Raw genomic sequence first — 20,000 nt, 5'->3', positions numbered from 1 at the left:
TGGAAAATCTTGGGTTCGAGCCTCATTCGGCGCATAGTTGAGTCCACTCTTACCGTACTCAGGTTTAAAATAAGTACCAGGCCGTTAACTGCGTTGTTCTGTCTGAAAAAATGTAATATCGCCTAACAGACATCATGTAGGATGTTAAGTGTTGCTGTTGGCCTGTGACACCCTGTAAAGCGCTTTGAGACTTCGAGCGGATATTGCGCTATATAAAAACTCTCGTTAGTATTTGTGACAATGATAGCAGTGATGTTATTCTTGTTTCGATGATGAAATGATGGTAGTGGTGATGTCACTGATCAAGAAGCTAGAGTGATAAAGTTGATGGCAATGGTGACGCTTTTGTGTGCGCGTATGTTATTGATATTTAAAATGATTGTTTCCTAAAGTGGTGTTGGCTGAGATGATAGTTATGATTTTGCTAGTGCTGGCAATAATTGATATGACCATGGTAATGGTAGGTATAATGCTGTGGTGGTGATATTGATTGTGGTGCTGATGATACTTATGATATTGTGCAAATGATGGTGGTAGCGATTCTGATGGTAATGATTATGTTGTAAAAGTGCTTGTGGTAGTGATGGTTATGGTTTTAAAATTGACGTGGATCGACGTGCAATTATTTTTAGGTCTGATAACCATTTCCTTATGGGCTCATTCTTGTAATAGAAATCTTTTTAAAAAATGACGCAAAATACATTATACAACAATGTTAAACCAGGCCCATAAGTGGATTCGGATGTCAGACCTGCGTGTTTGTTAACCTACAATGCAGCACAAATCCCTTTCGAAACGGTATTCTTTTTTCCACTATAACACAATAAGTCGAATGCTTGGCAGGTCTGTATCACTGCGTACATAGACACGTTAGTTGTAATAATATCTATTGAAATACCACCTTGAGTGGCGATAAGCCAAATTACACATCTGGAATACAGCATTTGCATACAAAGCTGTTTGAGTACAGAATTATTGAGAAAAATCGTGGATTTATTTTTCTTGTAACCATTGTTTTAAATATATCAATCTTATTATGTATATATTTCCGTCTTTCTATTTTTTAATTTTAAACTAAAGTTAGGAATTTGTTTTTGGCCAGTAATCGTAACTTTTTCAGACCATACCCAGATCAAAACAACAACCCCAACCCCCTGACAACATTACCCCTTGTTCTGAGTTTAAGAACATAGGCAAGTTATTGTTCTTAGGCCGAACTGGGCTTTTATGTTCTGTATCATTCTATTTCACCCAGTTTCAACCCGTTGACATTTTAAATCCCAGCCCGTTGACATTCTAACTTCTCGTCAGGGCAAAAGTGGATACCAAATACTTAATAGTATTAGCTAACGAATGAAGTACTGAAAATATTGAGGACTTGGTATTAGTGTCCTTTATTAATCTTTAATATATTGACATCGTCTATGGAGATAAGTTTAAATGCAGAGGTTGTGCTTTCGGCTTTGGAATTAATTTGCGTGTTGTAAAGCCGCCAAATTCCATCCCGTCTATACAATTACCTCGTTTACTGCCAATTTGAAAACGCATTGAATTCGCCATGAATTAAATCTATCATTATGTCATACAGCTAGTCTACTCAAGACTGTACAACTTATAACAAAATTTTCTGAAGTTAAAGGACAGGTATCGACATCGTTCAAAAAATTTGGCTAAATTCAAGCTATTATTGATGGCACTCACTGAATTATCAAGATTATAACATTTTTTTATAAAACTGCTTCTTAACAGATACAGAAATTTGGTGTGTTTTTTTCTTGCGCTGCTTATACTATTATGACTAATATAATATTTTGACAAATTGAATACTAGTCATTTAAAACAAATAGTTACTGAGTGCTTACCCACTATTATAGATTGAAAAAAAAAAGTAAAAAAGGCAAAACACACGTAGTCACACAATAGACACACATACACACACACAAATCAAACAAAAGCAGGGAAAATACCAACAAGAGAAAACAAATAAAACAATAACCCCCCCCCTTTCCAAAAAAAAAACAAAAAACAGAAACCAAAACAAAGAAAACCTGCCGAATCTTCCTTTGTGCCTAGCCAACCCAAACTCTCGAGCAGGTATTTGAATTGGATACTTACCAATAGGAGAACACGACAATTGTTCCTTATAAGAAATCAATCACCATTCTGGAATAAAAATCATATCCCAGAAGAAAAAAAACAAACAAAAAAAACCCACGAAATTAACACACACACACACACACACACCTCAAAAAAAACACACATAACTGATTATTTGACTCACAAACAGAGGAGGTGGGGTTTGTGAAACATTTAAGACGATACGGATATATCATGTAATTACGTGGATTCGAATCCAGCTCAGTAAAAGCAAAAACGGAATATTACCCAGCTTTAGTGTGAAGGACGAATAGTGCAAGCAACACGATTTGTCCGTACGTACGGCAACCACGGTTGAAGCTATTCGACCTTAAGGACGAATAGGGCTACCCGTAAAATTAAGTGATTTAGCAAAACACTCCCAAAATACCAAATATCAAACCCAGTTAAAACTATTTTTTATTGCCAAACTGGTAATTCTGCATTGACGCATGCACACTTTAACCTAGTGCCGCGCTGAGGACCGGTCCTTGGACCGGTCCCACGGTCTTTTAGCTGTGAACCGGGGATCGGTCCAATAGTGAAGACCGGCGGCGGTCCTCACTTCTTATCACCTTTCAACTAGTGCCGCGCTGAAGACCGGTCTGATCACCTTCGATCTCGCGCCATAGCCTACTACTTCCCCAGCGATTCGTTGCCGTCGGTTGCCTATCTTCCACCAATCACCACCCATCCCACATAATTAATCGCACCCACCCCCCTTTGCCATACACTAAACGACACAGACGACCACCAACCTCCACTCCGCAAACCGCCCTTTCGTGTGTGAGATGGGGGAACAGGAGGCGCACGCCTTGGACGATTTCATTATACGGGGTAAATTTCAAAATTTACTACACCATAATGATCGCAATGACAATGATCTATGGTGAAGGCATGACCCCTCTTCTCTAATGGGTTATTGTTTGAAATGTATGTGACTACTAAAGATGTGTGTGTTTGTGTGTGTGTGTGTGTGTGCGTGTGTGTGTGTGTGTGTGTGTCGAACCTAGCAAGTAGCAAATCCGATTATTTGTTTTCTTTTGTCCATCTCTTGTCACCACTCCTTTCTATCGCAGTGTTGTCATTTAAAATAATACAATAATATTAAAATTTCGTTGGTGTTTTTACTAATCAAATAATATGAGTTTAATTAGTTTCTTCCTTCCAAAAAAAACAGTTATAACGTCTGAATTTTTAAAAAGTCCAATAGAATATTTGGGGACCCCGATAGCTCAGTTGATAGAGCACTCTCTTTATACGCAAAGGGCCAGAGATCGATCCCGGGTGCAGTCGATTTTTTTCTGAATCCCTGTCTACTCAGCAATGAATGGGTAGCTGAGTTTGTTAGATCTGGCGAAAAGTCACCATCGACCCCTCTTATTACCTCATCCACCCCCTCTTATTATAACTTCACGTCTCTCTCTTACTCTTAAATGCTCGCTGCCCTCTAATGTGTGTGTGTGTGTGTGGGGGGGGGGGGTAGGAGTTGCATGTGTGTATCAACGCCACGAACAACTCGATCAACGCCTTGGGCGATGCCATTATCTCCGTTAATGGGGATAAATTTCAAATTTTATTAAATTATCGAAGTAACAATGAAGTACGGTGAGCAAATAAAGAAGGCATCACCCCTCTTCTCTAATTAGGTTACAATTTGAAATGAGTGTGACTACTCCGTGTGTTTTACTCCTGTAGACCACGGTTTTCATCGTGTAGCGGTCTTTAACGGTTCAAGAATGAACGATCCCATGGTCTCAAAGGTCAAACCGGTTCGAATTTCCAACAGTCTCTCAGGAATGTTCAATGTTGAAAAGGACCGGTCCTAGGACCGGTCCTTGCGGTCTTCATTTCCCAAGGACCGTAGGACCGTGGTCCTTAAGCTTGCCAAGGACCGCCCCGCACTACTGTAGAGCAACTTGATTGATTTGTAAATTTCCTTATATGACCATTGTTTTAGTTTTCCGCAGCCATTATAATTCAATTTGAAATATTGAAAGGTACTGGAGAGGAGTCTTAGCAGGGTTTTTTTTGTCTGTTAGTTTTAATTATAGGTCGTAGTGCAGGTCCAAGTGTTGGAAATGTAGGCTACTAGGTTTTATTTTAAGGTTAGTTGATGAAGTAATACTTTCCTTAGCTCAAGGAACGTGCAGAAGACCCCCCCCCCCCCTATTTACTACTTAATACTACTACCCAAGAACTAGTGCTAGATTACTTCCTCCGCCACCTCACTCCTAAACGGACTGACACCACAGGCAACTGATATTATTCTCTCTCTCTCTCTCTCTCTCTCTCTCTCTCTCTCTCTCTCTCTCTCTGTGAGTGTGTGTCTGTCTGTCTATTTCTGCCCATCTCACCTCTTTTTACTAATTAGTTTGTAGGTGTTTGGCAAATTCTCCAGAACAGCCAAGATATGCGGCTGTGTGGCACTCACTTCCGAATTGGAAGGTTCTGGGGTCGAGCCTCGCCAAGGACTCACATTCTCTCACTGTACTCATGTGTATGATTTCCTCTCCGCTAAGAGCGTTGTCTGTCAGAAGAAAAAAATCGCCTAACGTTCTACTTGTTAGGTGTTGCTGCTAGTCATGGATTCTTGGTAAAGTGCTTTGAGCATGTTTGGTGGATATTGTGGCTTATGAAAGCTCAATTCTTTTTTTAATATTTATATTTATATATATATATATATATATATATATATATATATATATATATATATATATATATATATATATATATATATATTAGTGCCGCGCTGAAGACCGGTCTAGACCGCGGTCCGACGGTCTTTTAGCTGTGAACCGAAGACCGGTCCCATAGGGGAAGATCGGCGGCGGTCCTCACTTCTTATCACCTTTCAACTAGTGCGGGGCGGTCCTTGCAAGGACCACGGTCCTACGGTCTCGCGCCATAGCCTACTACTTCCCCAGCGCAGGGTTGCCAGATTATTTTTCAACAAAATGCCAGGGGAAGACTCAAAAAATGCCAAAACACTCAAAAAGATGCCAAAGTCTGTTGACTCCCAACCCTACTAAGAAAACTACTCACTTTTGATAGACAATTTACTATCATATCCTGGTGGCTTGCGTGTTTTCTTTTCTTTTTCTTTTCTTTTTTTTTTTTTGTTTTTTTTTTTGAATTATACTAAATTTCCTGTTGGGGTAATTATTTACCTACTGACTACTAAGTGGAGTGCTAAACCACTACACCACGGTTGGATTTTAAGAATGAAAAAGAAATGTGAAGATGTTTGTTTTTACGCGTTTAGAAATAATTAAGAAAAGGTGTCATTTGAAGTATAATAATATACAAGAAAAGAAAATGCCAAATGAAAATGCCAAATGCCAAATGATTTTTCTAATGCCAAACGGTTTTCAAAAATGGCAGATTTTTGGAATCTGGCATTTAAAATGCCAAACTGGCAACCCTGCCCCAGCGATTCGTTGCTTCGGTTGCCTATCTTCCACCAATCACCACCCATCCCACTTAATTAATCGCACCCACCCCCCTTTGCCATACACTAAACGACACAGACGACCATACAGGCAGACGACCACCAACCTCCACTCCGCAAACCGCCCTTTCGTGTGTGAGATGGGGGGAACAGGAGGCGCACGCCTTGGACGATTTCATTATACGGGGTAAATTTCAAAATTTACTACACCATAATGATCGCAATGACAATGATCTATGGTGAAGGCATGACCCCTCTTCTCTAATGGGTTATTGTTTGAAATGTATGTGACTACTAAAGATGTGTGTTTGTGTGTGTGTGTGTGTGTGTGTGTGTGTGTGTGTGTCGAACCTAGCAAGTTGCAAATCCGATTATTTGTTTTCTTTTGTCCATCTCTTGTCACCACTCCTTTCTATCGCAGTGTTGTCATTTAAAATAATACAATAATATTAAAATTTCGTTGGTGTTTTTACTAATCAAATAATATGAGTTTCATTAGTTTCTTCCTTCCAAAAAAACCAGTTATAACGTCTGAATTTTAAAAAAGTCCAATAGAATATTTGGGGACCCCGATAGCTCAGTTGATAGAGCACTCTCTTTATACGCAAAGGGCCAGAGATCGATCCCGGGTGCAGTCGATTTTTTTCTGAATCCCTGTCTACTCAGCAATGAATGGGTAGCTGAGTTTGTTAGATCTGGCGAAAAGTCACCATCGACCCCTCTTATTACCTCATCCACCCCCTCTTATTATAACTTCACGTCTCTCTCTTACTCTTCAATGCTCGCTGCCCTCTAATGTGTGTGTGTGTGTGGGGGGGGGGGGGGGTAGGAGTTGCATGTGTGTATCAACGCCACGAACAACTCGATCAACGCCTTGGGCGATGCCATTATCTCCGTTAATGGGGATAAATTTCAAATTTTATTAAATTATCGAAGTAACAATGAAGTACGGTGAGCAAATAAAGAAGGCATCACCCCTCTTCTCTAATTAGGTTACAATTTGAAATGAGTGTGACTACTCCGTGTGTTTTACTCCTGTAGACCACGGTTTTCATCGTGTAGCGGTCTTTAACGGTTCAAGAATGAACGATCCCATGGTCTCAAAGGTCAAACCGGTTCGAATTTCCAACAGTCTCTCAGGAATGTTCAATGTTGAAAAGGACCGGTCCTAGGACCGGTCGTTGCGGTCTTCATTTCCCAAGGACCGTAGGACCGTGGTCCTTAAGCTTGCCAAGGACCGCCCCGCACTACTGTAGAGCAACTTGATTGATTTGTAAATTTCCTTATATGACCATTGTTTTAGTTTTCCGCAGCCATTATAATTCAATTTGAAATATTGAAAGGTACTGGAGAGGAGTCTTAGCAGGTTTTTTTTGTCTGTTAGTTTTAGTTATAGGTCGTAGTGCAGGTCCAAGTGTTGGAAATGTAGGCTACTAGGTTTTATTTTTTATTTTAAAGTTAGTTGATGAAGTAATACTTTCCTTAGCTCAAGGAACGTGCAGAAGACCCCCCCCCCCCCCCTATTTACTACTTAATACTACTACCCAAGAACTAGTGCTAGATTACTTCCTCCGCCACCTCACTCCTAAACGGACTGACACCACAGGCAACTGATATTATTCTCTCTCTCTCTCTCTCTCTCTCTCTCTCTCTCTCTCTCTCTCTCTCTCTCTCTCTGAGTGTGTGTGTGTCTGTCTATTTCTGCCCATCTCCCCTCTTTTTACTAATTAGTTTGTAGGTGTTTGGCAAATTCTCCAGAACAGCCAAGATATGCGGCTGTGTGGCACTCACTTCCGAATTGGAAGGTTCTGGGGTCGAGCCTCGCCAAGGACTCACATTCTCTCACTGTACTCATGTGTATAATTTCCTCTCCGCTAAGAGCGTTGTCTGTCAGAAAGAAAAAAATCGCCTAACATTCTACTTGTTAGGTGTTGCTGCTAGTCATGGATCCTTGGTAAAGTGCTTTGAGCATGTTTGGTGGATATTGTGGCTTATGAAAGCTCAATTCTATTTTTAATATATATATATATATATATATATATATATATATATATATATATATATATATATATATATATTAGTGCCGCGCTGAAGACCGGTCTAGACCGCGGTCCGACGGTCTTTTAGCTGTGAACCGAAGATCGGTCCCATAGGGGAAGATCGGTGGCGGTCCTCACTTCTTATCACCTTTCAACTAGTGCGGGGCGGTCCTTGCAAGGACCACGGTCCTACGGTCTCGCGCCATAGCCTACTACTTCCCCAGCGCAGGGTTGCCAGATTATTTTTCAACAAAATGCCGGGGAAGACTCAAAAAATGCCAAAACACTCAAAAAGATGCCAAAATCTGTTGACTCCCACCCCTACTAAGAAAACTACTCACTTTTGATAGACAATTTACTATCATATCCTGGTGGCTTGCGTGTTTTCTTTTCTTTTTCTTTTCTTTTTTTTTTTTTTTTTGTTTTTTTTTTTTTTGAATTATACTAAATTTCCTGTTGGGGTAATTATTTACCTACTGACTACTAAGTGGAGTGCTAAACCACTACACCACGGTTGGATTTTAAGAATGAAAAAGAAATGTGAAGATGTTTGTTTTTACGCGTTTAGAAATAATTAAGAAAAGGTGTCATTTGAAGTATAATATACAAGAAAAGAAAATGCCAAATGAAAATGCCAAATGCCAAATGATTTTTCGAATGCCAAACGGTTTTCAAAAATGGCAGATTTTTGGAATCTGGCATTTAAAATGCCAAACTGGCAACCCTGCCCCAGCGATTCGTTGCTTCGGTTGCCTATCTTCCACCAATCACCACCCATCCCACTTAATTAATCGCACCCACCCCCCTTTGCCATACACTAAACGACACAGACGACCATACAGGCAGACGACCACCAACCTCCACTCCGCAAACCGCCCTTTCGTGTGTGAGATGGGGGGAACAGGAGGCGCACGCCTTGGACGATTTCATTATACGGGGTAAATTTCAAAATTTACTACACCATAATGATCGCAATGACAATGATCTATGGTGAAGGCATGACCCCTCTTCTCTAATGGGTTATTGTTTGAAATGTATGTGACTACTAAATATGTGTGTGTGTGTGTGTGTGTGTGTGTGTGTGTCAAACCTAGCAAGTAGCAAATCCGATTATTTGTTTTCTTTTGTCCATCTCTTGTCACCACTCCTTTCTATCGCAGTGTTGTCATTTAAAATAATACAATAATATTAAAATTTCGTTGGTGTTTTTACTAATCAAATAATATGAGTTTCATTAGTTTCTTCCTTCCAAAAAACCCAGTTATAACGTCTGAATTTTAAAAAAGTCCAATAGAATATTTGGGGACCCCGATAGCTCAGTTGATAGAGCACTCTCTTTATACGCAAAGGGCCAGAGATCGATCCCGGGTGCAGTCGATTTTTTTCTGAATCCCTGTCTACTCAGCAATGAATGGGTAGCTGAGTTTGTTAGATCTGGCGAAAAGTCACCATCGACCCCTCTTATTACCTCATCCACCCCCTCTTATTATAACTTCACGTCTCTCTCTTACTCTTCAATGCTCGCTGCCCTCTAATGTGTGTGTGTGTGTGGGGGGGGGGGGGGGGGGGTAGGAGTTGCGTGTGTGTATCAACGCCACGAACAACTCGATCAACGCCTTGGGCGATGCCATTATCTCCGTTGATGGGGATAAATTTCAAATTTTATTAAATTATCGAAGTAACAATGAAGTACGGTGAGCAAATAAAGAAGGCATCACCCCTCTTCTCTAATTAGGTTACAATTTGAAATGAGTGTGACTACTCCGTGTGTTTTACTCCTGTAGACCACGGTTTTCATCGTGTAGCGGTCTTTAACGGTTCAAGAATGAACGATCCCATGGTCTCAAAGGTCAAACCGGTTCGAATTTATAACAGTCTCTCAGGAATGTTCAATGTCGAAAAGGACCGGTCCTAGTAGGACCGGTCCTTGCGGTCTTCATTTCCCAAGGACCGTAGGACCGTGGTCATTAAGCTTGCCAAGGACCGCCCCGCACTATATTATATATATATATATATATATATATATATATATATATATATATATATATATATATATATATAAAGATGAAGGATGATGACGGGCATGCTCAACTTTATGATGTAGTATAAACCATTCATATATGATTTTGCTAAATAGGCCTACACTCAAATTTTACGAGTGTATCTGGTGGCAAATATTAGACACTCGTTGCCACTGTGATTTTGATGAAACTTGGCTTATACACAGATACATGAATTTTCCTAATACGGCTTCAAACATGCGATCTGAACTTCAATTTTTGATGTGATTTTTCTCAAATGACAGCTTGATTGAATGTGACAAGATCCTTTTACTTAATACAATTCAATTTAGTGTGGTCTGTAGTTGTTTGCCTAATATTAATAATATTATCACCCTGAGGAAAGTTGGTTAATTTATGACTTTTGTGTCTATGAATGCAAGCAGGGCAAAAAGCGATTGACTTCAAGCAAAGGAGTTCGCCCTAACCAGAGGTAGGAGGTTGTTTTTGGACGGGGGCAGGAGGTGTTTTTTTACTTTTACATATTTAAAAAAAAATGAAAATATCATATGCACAAGGTTATAATATTTCAGAATAACTCAGAAGTAATTTATCATCATCAGCTTTTCTATCTTGATTGCCAAGACAATTTTAATAAAGCAATCAAACTGATTCTGAATTTTAAAACATCCAGAGGAAGAGGCAGTGTGTGCCTATCTGCAGCTCATTTACAGTCTTCAGTGGGCGGGCTGCACGATGTAATGCAGCAAGACAATAGTTCAACTATTACCAGAACAGTTTTAAAAAGTGAAAGACTTGATTTGTTCATTGTATCTGATTGCGCTGGATTAATATTATTATTGAATATCTTATTAAGATTTATTTTCCATTGCTCTATAATCTGCGTGTTGAAATCCTTCACAATTGAGTTATGCAAGTGACAACGCTATTAATATTTTCTCATACTATGTTGTTATTTTGTAATAAAAAGTTTTTCTTACCATGCAGGACTCTGAAATTAAATTGTCCAGCATATTTCAGAATAGCTGCAGTTGACATCAATGGGCACTGGCTTCTGAGGGTTACAGGGGCTAATCACCACCATGAAAATCACCCATGTGATAAATTGGTAAGACTCATTCATTTCATAGTTATTTTCCATCGACATTTTGTCCCTGCAGTTTTTCGCTGCCGAAAATTTTACACTTGACAGCAATTAGTCGCAATTAGACTCAATTTTTAAAAAATATGTATTATTTTTTCTTTTCTTGTTACTTTATATTTTCAGTACTTAATTGTCCCTCCCCCTCCCACTATTGAGTTTAATATATAGTAATAGATTAGTTAGGTAAATGCACTATTGACACCAGGACCAAATGTTTAAAAGACAACAGCCATTCCAACTCATATTTTATTACGATACATTCAAGGTGGTGCACTGAGATGGAGAGATGATGACCAGCTTGTGCCAAAATTGACTGTTCCAGAATTTGTATTTTTTTTTTATTTAAAAAAAAATTTCTTGGAAGGGTTCTGGGCAGAGAGTTCACATTTTTCTATCCCTTATATTTGTTTTCCCTTTCCATGTTGCTCCCTGTCTTTGTTATGGATTAAGATTGCTCATTTTTTTCCTGGTCCTTTCGGGGGTCTTTAGTTGGGAGGCAGACAGTCAAATACAGTACCTTTCTTCTTGAGATGATTTTTTATACTGTAAATCATTTCTCTGTTATGTACTGTTATAGTTATAGGTTTTGAATATTATTGCATTATATAAATGTTTTAGTAGGATCCTTTGCTTGTGTCTCGGTGAGACTTTGAGGTAATGTCAAAATTGGTACATCTTTGAGGTGCTCGTGAAATCTACTGTTCCCTATTTATTGAATCAGTCACCATATCATCATCCTTTTTATAGTGTTGCAAGCGCTATTAAGCCCTGTAAGACAATATAAGCAGATCTAGGCGAGGGTATTTTTAGGGGTCTTTTTTTTTTTTGTCTTTGTTTTTTTTTTTTTTTGGTCCAGATAAGGAATTTTAAGATTTGATGGTTGTCCATAGACTTTTAAAAATAAAATTTGAATTTGACTATGAGTACGATGCAGTTATAAGTGCTTGATTTCTGAGGACTAATTATAAATGGTGACCACTCTATTGCGTTTTTGTATGCCATGAAAATGTTACAAAGACAATGAAGCGACGTTTTTTGGGAATTCTGCAGTCATTCATTAAACCCTTGAATTTGATGAGCGCCTGTTGCATTTTAGTTCATTCAAGTATTTTAGAGTGACAAACACAACTCGTGCATTATGGGTTTATATGCAGATTTTTGTCTTTAAATTGTCAATAAAAAATAAAATGCTTTTTTTTTTGTTATGCTATTGCATACAATTTTGTACTTTTAATCTTTTTTCTTTTTACATTTATCCATCCTCACTTTATCCGGAGAATCGCCTGCCCCTCGTGAATGAGACAGTGGAGGCTATCAGGGCTGAGAATCTTCCGCCTAAAGGCGGATTTCCGCCTAAACGGTGTTTTATCTCCGCCCATCACCATCACAATTCCGCCTTTTAAAAAGACTCACCACAACCACTACATCAACATCCCTATCACCATTACTACTACAACCACCACCACATCATCATCTCTATCACCACCACCATCACTACTACAACTACCACCACATCATCATTCCTACCTATCACCATTAATACTACAACCAGCCCCATCATCATCCCTACCACCACCACCATCCCTACGACAACTACCACCACATCATCATCCTGACCATCACCACCACTACAGCTACAACCACTACTACAACTACCATCACACCATCATCCCTCAGTGATGATAATCTTCCGCGGAATTCCGCGATTTTAGGATTTTTCTGAAATTTTCAACTGTTTTTGCCGTGTCAAACATTTTCGTCTAAGAGGTAATTTAGCTGAAAAATCACCAATATGTCTTTTGTCATTTTTTGACACCTCTGCTCAGCTGCATGATTTTTGATGACATTCCCATGCCCATGACATTAGTCTAGACACACTGGTGCCAAATGTGAATAGTGGTACTAACCCATGACGGCCTTGGATGAAAAGATGATCAAAAGGGAAGGGGATGGAGCAATTGGGTGTCAATATTTTTGTACCATTTAGCTTTGTACTCCTTTTTTTGTTTGTTTGTTTGTTTGTTCTGAATTCAATTGAATTCATTATAACTTATCTCTAATTACCAATTAAAACAAAAATCAGAGTGGTCTCTCTCACTCTCTCTCTCTCTCTCTCTCTCTCTCTCTTTGTCTATCTATCTATCTATCTATCTATCTATCTATCTATCACTCTTTTTCTTTCTTTCTTTTCCATATTTTATTTCTCAGCTAACCTTCTAACTTCACATTATTATGTTTATAGATATCACTTTGTAATAGAGAGAAAATACAACAGTAAGTTTGGCTGATCGATTTAAGTAATAATTTTTTTAAAGGCTTGATTTAGATTTGCTCATTTGATGGAATATGTTTTGCAATTGATTAAAGATTCTTATCATAAGCTGCATAACCACAAGGTTGCAGTAATACACACACACTAGCCGTGTTTGTATTTGTAGTATAAAAAATACCTCCTTTTGGCCAAAAGTTTATTATAATCTCTTGATATAGTGGGAAGCATTATAGAGCTCTAAAATTTTTAATTGGAAATGACAGTTTTAAAAATTATATTTACAAAAAGTCAGTAATATCCTGTGATCAGAATAGACGTGTTTTAGAAGTTAGTAATATATTAAGTAATATTAAGTAACAATGAATAGCTGTGTTATTTTTTGAATTAGATTTGGGCTTGACAGACGGGCCGAGAGATTTTGCTCCTTTTTTTTTTACAAATTATCATTATCATCACTGATCCCTACAACCACTACGCGGGTGGTTGGATGGAGCATCACCCTTGAATCATATACCTATGATGTTCGCATGGGTGTACGATCCGATAGTGATGTCGTTTCTTCTTCTCTTTACTAGCCTATCCTGCTTCTTTGGTTTGTGATTGTATTTTTGACAGGGGATATTTTTTCTGTAAATCTTCTGCCTGTTTGCTCTTTGTTATTTATAATTTAGCTTATGATATCTTTAGGTTATGATTTTGATTTACATTTGTACTATTTTTGTTAGATTGCTTGTTTTTTTCTTTCAGCGGTCTCTCATATAACCTCAATTGTGTTGGAAGAGACCTAAAGCAACAAACAAACAAACTACAACCACTACTACAACAACCACCACCACATCATCATTCCTATTACCAATACAACTACATCCTTCGCCACCACATCATCCCAACTATCACTACTAATACTACCACCACATGGTCCCTTCCACAACTATTACAACCACCATATCATCATCCTTATCACGACCCTACTACAACCACCACTGCATCATCATCCCTACCGCTACCTTTTTTAACTGCAAGTACAATATGTTGTAATTACACTTTCAACTTTTGAAATTCCTCCAAGTGGTGACAGAAATTATTGCGAGACGCATTTTGGATTGCATCTCAGTATATTTTAATGAAATTCAAATTTATACGTTATCGTCGCATAGATGGGTCTTGAAATATTCGCTGAAAAATTTCCTCCATTTTCGTGACCCGTCATTCTCACTCCTGAACAATCATGACATCATGACCATCCCCACTACAAAAGCAACTATCACATTATCATCAGTAACACCATCTCCACAACCACATCATCACTGTCATCATTATAATCAGTACCACCTCTAGTGCAAGCACCACTATCACATCATCTTCCTGGTGGGGTCTTTACTTGCATAAGTCAGAATTGCTTTCTGTCTTTGTCTTGGCTTGATCCTTTTCCTGGCCGGCCAGATTCATTGGCAGGGAGGGAAGCAATTAAATGTATAGTCATGGTTTTTGGGAGATGATGTGTTTGTCTTCGTAAATCATCTCTCTTTTGTGTGATGTTAGATTTGTTGTTCTAAATTTTGTATTACGCTCACAAGGATTCTGTGCTTGTGTCTTGGTGAAACTTTTAGGTGACTTTAAACTAACTACATTGATAGTTTGATCTTGGTATCCGTTTCTCACAAACGGACTCCAAGATCAAACAATCAATGTAGTTAGTTTGAAGTCACCTAATTAAACCAGTCTCACCTTTTGTCCGTTACTTTTGACCTTACTTAAATCTATATTTTTTTACAGCCCCATTTTTACCTTTTAAGTGGTGCTGAAATGACCTACAAGTAAAAGTGAAGCAAGCGCCGTAAAAACCCTTCGAACAAATAGCTCAAAACTCTTTCTCTCTCTCTCTCTCTATCCATCTATCTCTCTTTACACAAACACTCATAGACACATAGATCAATAAAGCACACTTATTTCTTTAGTCCCGATTAGCTTCCATGGTCATCCTCCACTACTTACCAATAACAGGTCTTCACAAACACCTTGACTTCAATCTCTCTCTCTCTCTCTCTCTCTCTCTCTCTCTCTCACACACTATCATACACACACATGACACATATGCACGTTCACATAGAAATCAATAAAGTTCACTCAGTTCTTTAGCCTGATTAATTTTTCACTTTCATCGTTCTGTACTCATCACTAGATTTACTTTGAGCTCTCTCTCTCTCTCTCTCTCTCTCTCTCTCTCTCTCTCTCTCTCTCTCTCTCTCTCTCTCTGCCTCCCTCACACACACTCACAAATCAGTAAAGAGCACCCAGTTCTTTAGCCTAAATATGTTTTCATTTTTCATCTTCCTATACTTAACAGTGATACACACACCACACACACACACACACACACACATATATATATATATATATATATATATATTTTATATATATATATATATATATACACATATGATTCTATTAAATGTTAATTTTCTGGCAATTTCCAACATGAAACATACGTTAACTTAATATTTACGATTAACAAATAAAACACAACACACATAACAATAACGTTCACTCAATACTCAATCATCATCATTATCATCATCATCATCATCACCATCATCATCATCTTCATCACTGCCACTACTACGACAACAACAACAACAACAACAACAACAACAACAACTACTACTACTACTACTACTACTACTACTACTACTACTACTACTACTACTACTACTACTACTACTACTACTACTACTACAACCACCACCATCGCCACACTATCATTTCATGAAGGACCACCACTACTACTACTACAACCACCTCCACCACATCATCATCATCACCATCAATACCACCACCACGACGACGACGACATCAAAACACTATCACCATTAAAACAAGAACCACTACCACATCTTTATCACCACTACTACAGCCTCCTCCAACACAACAATATCACCACCACCACTTCTGCAACCACCAAAAGCCACATACATCATCATTATCATTACTGCCACCAGTACAACATCCACCATCATATCATTATTACCACCAACCCTACCATTAATTTTTATATTTTATACGTCATAATGAAATTGGTTTTGGAACTTTACTTGATTTGAAACAAGGGGTATTGGGATGATTATAAATCTCAATAGATTATATTTAGTTTGCAGAAATTCCTGTTTAAGCATTGAAATTATTCGGAATTGTTTCTGAAATTTACGTGAGCCAAATTTTCAGTTGGCGTCTCTGGTAAACTTGAAACAATGGGAGGTGGGCATTAGTGAATCTGTGAATAAGGGAGATGTGGCGACTATCACTACTACTACAGCCATCACCACATCATCCCTACCACAACTACTACAACCACCACCACATCATCATACCTACGACTACCATTACTACAACCACCATGTTATGATTACACTTTCAGTTTTTGAAATTCCTCCGAGAGGTGTCAGAAATTTCTGAGAGACACATTTTGGATTGCATCACAATATATTTTAATGAAATTTAAATGTATAGGTTATTTTTGCATAGATGCTTCTTGATCTTAGCGCTGAAAAATTTCCTCCTTTTTAGTGACCGGTCATTTCACCCCTGATTTTAGTGAAATTCAAATTTATAGGTTATGGTCGCATGGATGGGTCATGATCTTCATGATGAAAAATTTTCTCCTTTTTTGTGACCAGTCATTCTCACCCCTGATGGTCTCATCCACGAAGTCGGTAAGTAGGTCATGTGTATCTAAACTAAAACCCTATTTAATTCAAGTATGAGCAGTTTGAGAAAGTGGTAAATAAATGGCCGGGGTTTATCAACTACGACACGTTGATCCATGTAAAAGTCTTAACTAACACTTTCTCACCATACACGAGTTTCATATTAGTAACACCGTTTTCGTTGTCGAATAAAATCAAAAGCATGACACCAAGTAGAAGTTATAATTTGCCATATACGCCAAGTGTCGTTGAAGCTACGGCTTGTTCTCCCCCTTTTAATGCGATTTATGCACAGTATGTAAATATTGCGCTGTATGAAAAATTACGTTTAAAATTATTTACTGGAGTGGAGTTGAATAGTTATCTGTATTACTCAAGGACACAAAGCAAAGAAGAGAGCCCAATTTAAAATATGTCAGGAGGTTGGATGACTGCATGCTTATATAAAATGACATAACAAGACGATAGTCGATTATATAGGCTAACGCCCACTTCCCAATTGATAAAATGCTCGTTAAACCAGTGGATTAACCAGTGGATTTTTGACCAATCAAAACATGGAATTCGTGACATATCTTCACACGTGCTCGGACAAACATAGTTGGCTATTTATAAATAATAGCTTGAATAAAATCGACATCTCTCTGATCATTGTTATTGTTTTTCTACACCACAAAATAGGTGACTTGATATCACACGATTTTCTCGATCAGATTATAAACGTTAAAGTTTTCTAGTTGTTTTCTGTGTTGGTTCAACTGATCGAGCGGTAGAACAGTGGGTATTTTACTTATACCATCGATACTAAAACCTGTGTAGTTTGCTATGTTTACCAATCACTGCCATGGACTACATTTTGACAACTGTCCGAGGGGCATGGTTATCTAGGTGTCTATTACAGATGGAGCAGGCACTCCACACACTCATGAACACACACACACACACACACAGACACCAACACACACCATATGAGCAAATGTGAATCAACAAAATCAATAAAATCAGATTACTGTAGGTAAACAAGTAAATCAAATATAGTATTACTTATCACTGTGGGTCATTGTGGTGGTGGTGGTGATGATGATGATGATAATGATGATTATGATGATGATGATGATGATGATGGTGATGATGACGATGTTGATGGTGATGATGATGATGATGGTGATGATGATAATGATGATAATGATGATGATGATGATGATGATAGTGATGATGACGATGTTGATGGTGATGATGACCATGATGATGATGATAATGATGATGGTGATGATGACCATGATGATGATGGTGATGATGATGGTGATGATGATGATGATGTGATGATGATGATGATGAAGATGATGATGATGGTAACGATTACGATGATGATGATGCCTATCCCTTGTGTCAATTATATACTTGGTACATCATTTTATAGCAAAACAAAAAAAATTGAGCTTTTTATACAGGGCAATATCCAATAAACGTGCTCAAAGCGCTTTACATGGGGTCCGTGTCCAACAGCAACAATTATTATGTGACAAGACTCCTTTCCGGCGATATTACAATTTTTTTTCAAATATTCAGCGCTGCAAACGGCCAGGTACTCATTTTACACATGATTGCGTTGAGAGAATGTGAGTAAAGAGTCTTTTCCAAGGACTCAACTATGCGCCGAACGCGGCTCGAACTCAGGACCTTCCGATCCAATAGCTATGTCTCACCACAAGACCACATAGAGGCGCAAGTACGGTAACGAAAAGTGTATTTCAATTCAAACGCTCTATCTGATGCAACATAGGGTTTTGTTTTGTCATTCTCTTCCTCTCCCTCTCTCTTTCTCTCCCACCTTCCCTCTCTCTACTTCCCTCCCCCCCCTTCCTCTCCCTTCTCTCTCTCCCACCTTCCCTCCCTCTCTCTCTCTCTCATCTCTCCCCTCTCTCCTCCCCCTCTCACTCTTTCTTTTTTCTCTGTCTCCCCTCTCTGACTCTCTATTTTTTCTCTCTGTTTCTCCCTCTCTCTCTCTCTCTCTCTCTCTCTCTCTCTCTCTCTCTCTCTCCTCTCTCCCTCATTATCTCTCTCTCCCTTTCCCTCCTTCTCTATCTCCTTCTCTCTCTCTCTCACTCTCTCCCTCTCTCCTTGTTACCATAAAACAAACCCTTCTAAACTCAGATACACAAACTGGAAAGCAACTCTCAAATAATTACACTGCAGTCCCTGTAAATAAACTCTCGCTTAAAATAAGCTCTGAGGCTATTCCCAATTTCTCTGTTCCATATCATTCGTAATTCAAAACGTTTAAGATAAACTCCGTCCCTGAGCTTGTCCAGATAAGATAAACTGATCAATCTGGATCTCTAAGACAAAGGCTAAGATAGACAGGGAGTCTCTCAACCCCCTCCACCCCCTCCCCCCAATCTCCATCATTTAGTGTCCTCATTGCGCAATCACGAAACAACACCGGCTGTCATATTAGTCGAGTGTGTAGTGGGTGAAAGATTCACTGAACCTTACGAGTATGTCACCATAATATGACGCAAACACTCACATGCGCACGTGAGCACGTTAGTTTTTACTTTTGTTTTAGCACATAACACTAGAGAAAATGGTATTGAGGCCATAGCTAAGCAATCATTGTAGAGTATAGGCAAAGGCATTTGTCCATCATCCCTGCCATTCCCTCCCCATGGTCTCATCCACGAAGTCGGTAGGTAGGTCATGTGTATCTAAACTAAAACCCTATTAATTTGAGTATGAGCATTTGAGAAAGTGCAAATAAATGGCCGGGGTTTTATCAACTACGTCACGTTGATCTATGGAAAAGTCTTAACTAACACTTTCTCACCATACACGAGTTTCATATCAGTAACACCCTTGTCGTTGTCGAATAAATTCAATAGCATGACACCAAGCAGAAGTTATAATTTGCTCTATACGCCAAGTGTCGTTGAAGCTACGGCTTGTTCTCCCCCTTGTAATGCGATTTATGCACAGTATGTAAATATGCCTGTGTGAAAAATTACGTTTAAATTATTACTGGAGTTGGAGTTGAATAGAGTTATCTGTCTTACTTAAGGACACAAAGAAGAGAGCCCAATTTAAAATATGTCAGGAGATTCAAACGCCCTATCAGATGCAACAACGTTTTATTTTTTTTTGTCATTCTATTCCTCTCTCTCTCTCTCTCTCTCTCTATCTCTCTCTCTCTCTCTCTCTCTCTCTCTTTCTCTCTGTCCTTCCATCTCTCTACC

The 20,000-nt window shown here is 38.6% G+C and overlaps 1 long non-coding RNA gene across 1 annotated transcript in view; it reads right to left on the bottom strand.

Moving 5' to 3' along the window:
* LOC144963267 (uncharacterized) overlaps positions 1-19,722 on the bottom strand; it is a 46,933-nt gene extending 27,211 nt beyond the window's left edge. Inside the window, exon 1 of the long non-coding RNA XR_013643593.1 lies at positions 19,595-19,722. This is a non-coding gene — a long non-coding RNA (uncharacterized LOC144963267). The remainder of the gene's footprint in view (positions 1-19,594) is intronic.
* Positions 19,723-20,000: the final 278 nt, after the last annotated feature.

Source organism: Berghia stephanieae, chromosome 1, assembly GCF_034508935.2.
Source record: "Berghia stephanieae isolate SIO BIC M18660-M18661 chromosome 1, UCSD_Bste_1.3, whole genome shotgun sequence".
In the NCBI taxonomy this organism is placed as follows: Eukaryota; Metazoa; Mollusca; class Gastropoda; order Nudibranchia; family Aeolidiidae; genus Berghia; species Berghia stephanieae.
Note: the sequence above shows the minus strand (reverse complement) of the source record. Positions and strands in the feature narration are given on the sequence as shown.